Below are 4,568 nucleotides of genomic sequence, written 5' to 3' on the forward strand. Positions count from 1 at the left end.
GTAGTCGATGCACAGGCGCATGCTCCCATCCTTTTTCTTAACGAATAATACCGGTGCTCCCCATGGGGAGGTGCTGGGTCGGATGTAACCCTTATCTAGCAGTTCTTGGAGTTGTGTTTTCAGTTCCTTCATTTCCTTTGGTACTAGCCGGTAGGGTGGTTTAGAGATCGGGGCGGCGCCCGGCATGAGGTCTATGGTGAACTCGACCTCTCTGGTCGGGGGTGCCCCGGGAATCTCGTCTGGGAAGACGTCGGTGAACTCGTTCACCACTGGGATGGCTTGTGGTTCGGGTGTTTTGGCGTTGAGGTCTTCGACTGAGCATAAGAAGGCCTCGTTTCCTTGGCCCAGATACTTCTTAATTTTCATCATGTTTATCAACTTGATCCCTGGATCCTGGCGGGCACAGCGGTACGACACCCTCTTACCGTTTGGCCCTCGTAGGACCACTTTCTGCTCTCCGCACAGGATTTGCGCTTGGAACTTCCCTAGCCAATCCATGCCCAAGATTACTTGCATCCCATCCAATTGAAACTGGATCAGGTTACTGGGAAATTCCACTCCCTGAATGGTGATCATTACATGTTCGTACATGCGATCACATTTTATGACCTCGCCTGAGGCCACCTTGACTTGGAGTCGGACCTCGGTGGTGGCGTTAAGACCGAGCTGGGCGGCGAACTCGGTTGCTATAAACGAGTTGGTAGCCCCTGAGTCGAATAATATGACAGCTGGGGTGGCGTGCACTAGGAAGGTTGCGGAGACTATGTTGCTATCTCCGATCCTGGCCTTGCTTAGGGTGAGGATTCTTCCCCGGGTAGTCGGCGTGATGGTTTGGTCAAGTGGAGCGGTTTTGGGGTTCTTAGCTTCCTTGGCGAGAATTGGGCGACTTCCTTCGGGTTTCCTTTTATACCCCAGTTGCATCCCTGGAGGCGGGTCCGCTACCTGTTGTAGCTGACATGCCTTGGCATAGGCCTCTCCGAGGGTCTTCGGTTTTTGGGCGGCCAAGGACCTCTGGTGTTCGGGCATAAGGCCCATTAGAAATTTCCTGACTTTGATCTCTTCGGTGGGTACTATCTCGGGGGCGAGGCGAGCCAGTCGGCAGAATTGTTGGTAGTATTCTGAGACCGGGGCCATCCCCTGTCTTAGATTGAGGAATTCCTCGCACATGGCGGCCTTCAGGTGGTTGGGGTAGAACTGTTCTCGTAACTGCGTCTTTAAGTCCTCCCAGTTGAATCCGGGGTCTTGCTCGTACATAGGCCCCTCGCGGGCCCACCAGTTGTCGGCCTCGTGCTTGAAATAGAAGGAAGCTATCCTGACCCGGTGGCGTTCGGGGCATTGGGTCGTCCTGAACACCTTGTCGAATGTCTCAATCCATTCCTCGAGGGTTGTGGGGTCTTCGTCTCCCGAGAGGGTGGGTGGTCGATGTGTCGAGACTTGGTGGTGGACTTCCAAGTTCTCGTCTGTTGGCAGAGGTTGGGGTACGATAGTACTTAGTGCCTGGGCAATTTGGGTCAGGCGTTGTAGGGCCTGAGTCAAGATTTCTTGAGAGGGGTGTCCCGGTGCTCCTGACTGTTTCTTCTTGGGTGCCATTCCTGGCGATTAAAGGTCGATGTTATTTTGTGTTTCAATCTTGATATAATAAGTGGGGAAGGGTTTCCTAATATTAGAGAGGGATAAAGTGAGGGGAGGTTATGTGTAGGTTTCACAATCTCACCGCGCGTCCTAAGATTCCTTAAGAGTCTTTCCTAGGGTCAAACTTAGGCTCTGATACCAACTGTAACACACCTGATTTTCAAGACATTTAAAACTTATATAATAAAGGTAACATCTCATTAAATCCCAAAGCGTAACATAAGTGTACAGGGTGCTATGCCACACCTGGGCTAGAGAACCCAGGTGCACAGGCTGTCTAACTACTATCCTCCGAAATATAAATGCGTAACATGGCACGCAGGCCGAAAAGGGAAACTATACTACTTCTACGCTCCAGATCTAGCGCGCTCCAGTGCTCTAATCCTCTGTGCCTGAAAGCCAAATATATCTGTTCAGCGAGAGATGCTGGTAACCCACTCCAACGCGTTGAAATACAATACATATAGAGATATATATAGATATATGAAAACCATTATAAGCATGAAGATATATCCTACGAACTCTAGCTTTTAAAACCGGGAATGACTCGACAGATAAGGTCAGACACAGGTAATAGTTATAACGAGCATATGCAGTTCACGATAGCTAAGGCAGATAAGGCAAAGCATAAACAATAATCACAACCCATCATAAACAATCCCTAATATAAATCCCATAGTCACATCCCAAGGCACTCATAATCACAACTCGTCCATATCACACACATAACGCACATTGTTGGCGCCACAGGACCGATCGCATGCCCATACATGAGGGTCAGCGCATATAGCTCTGACACAGCCCCGCAGCACCATGCCCCGCATCGCAACACGGGGAGGTCGATCGCAACCGACCGATGAACCGCAGCTCATCATAATGTTTGATCGCAACCAAACAGTGGACCGCAACCCAAGAGAGTGTCATCTGACCGCAGCCAGGATAAAGGACGAACCGCATCTCGTATAGAAACGTTTGATCGCAACCAAACGGTGGACCGCAGCCCAAGAGAATGTCATCTGACCGCAGCCAGGAATACCCATCTGACCGCAGCCAGCTTTTGAACCGCAGCTCAGGATAACCAATCCGATCGCAACCGAATTGGGGTAACACACACACATAACACGTAGCAAGCACATGCAACCCACATTACACATTGGAAAGGGGAATAAAGCGTATAACAACCCTATGCGTGATCCGTCACATACTAAGAATAGTCCTAAGGGGTTCATACTTCTTTCACCTAGGTCAACGGGATACCAATTCAACTAGCATGCGAGATAATAGACTCATAAACCTACGAACGGTACCCGAAACATCAACTAGACATAGGCACGACGAGCGGGGTCCGTTGGGACACCACGGGGATCGGGGAAACATCAAACGGGGAAGCCGGGGTCCCGAGGTGGGAGAAATTCCAGTGGGTAGCCGGTGGGTGGGGGTCCACCCGCCGGCTGTCACTGTTCCGGGCAGCGGGTGCCCGGCGGGCAGCTGCCCGCCCGCCGGCGGCCCGCTGCCGGAGCTACCCGAGATTGCCGCGGGTAGGTGGCGGGTCCCCTACCCCCCACTGACTCTTTTCACCACTTTTCGTCCCGGGAACCGTTATGGAACCCGAAACCATGCTTAGACACTTTTCAACGTAATTAACAACAACACATAGACAATTAACGGATCAAATACGATAGACGAACGACACATAACCTAACATGCTTTTCTAATCATAATCAACACCCAAACATGCGATTTCCCACCCGATAATCCAAGAATAAGATTATACGATACAACCTAGGGTTCTAATCACTTTTATATCAACAAGAATACGGTTCGTCTTCTAATTGCAAGATTCGGTAGGAACAACACATAATCATCAAGGATACCAATTAATCATCAAGAACATCATAATCATCAAGAACAACACATAATCATCAAGAATCCCAATTATTCATCAAGAACATCATAATTATCAAGAAACTCCCAATATCAAGATTATCAAGATTCCCCATGGAATCATTAAATCAACATCAATAATAATCATAGTAATTCGCCATTTACAATCATGTGGGGAAACCCTTAGGGGAAATCATAGCTACGAAAATAGGTTTTGTTGAGACATGGATTACCTCTTAGCCTTAATTAATTCCTTGGCTATGAAGGATCTTTCTTTAAGCTTTCTTGCTTTCTTGATTTCTTCTAAGGGAATTCTTGGAGCTCTCCTGGGGTGATGGGGCGTCTAGGCGTGTGGGGGGTTCTAGGTGCTCCCTAAGTTCCCTATTTATAGATCCAAGGGTTTATTTAGAGTTTATTCCTATTGGGTTTAGGGGTTGGGTTTATATAATTGGGCCCATGGGCTATGGTGGCCTTTTCCCTAATTAACCATTATAATTTATTCTTTCTCCTGGATTATTAATTAATTAATTAATTAATCAGTTGGTTTTAGGATCCGTAACACGGGGTGTTACAGTTGTCTTTGCTGGGGTAGATTGGATTTCTGGTGAAGTGGTGATTGGAAGGTTCGGGTCTACCTTGGTTCCCTGCTCCTGAGCTGGATGCCCCGCGAGTGCCCAATATGGTCTCGATTGCTGCCACCCTCTGATCTAAAGCGCGTGTTGCATGGATTAAGGACGAGAACCCTTTGTCCATGATTGGGTTTTGCCGGGTGAGTTGTGCGAGGATGCGCTCGTTGACAGATTCTTCATTTTGGCCCCTTGGGTTTCCTCCCGCTCGTGCGGGTGCCGGTGGGTTAGGCTCGCTATCCTCTTCCTGTTCCTCATTTCCTTCTAGTCCCCCACAATCTTGCATTGCCCGTTTAAGCTTTTTGTTGGAGATGTCCAATCGATCAACCAATTCTCCTCGCTCCTCCTCGGGTTTAAGGCAAATCTCCTCGAGGGTGATGTACTGTCCTCCTTCGGTGTAGTAGATATCATTGCGACGGAGGTTCT

Source organism: Ipomoea nil, unplaced genomic scaffold (assembly GCF_001879475.1).
Source record: "Ipomoea nil cultivar Tokyo-kokei standard unplaced genomic scaffold, Asagao_1.1 scaffold0191, whole genome shotgun sequence".
In the NCBI taxonomy this organism is placed as follows: domain Eukaryota; kingdom Viridiplantae; phylum Streptophyta; class Magnoliopsida; order Solanales; family Convolvulaceae; genus Ipomoea; species Ipomoea nil.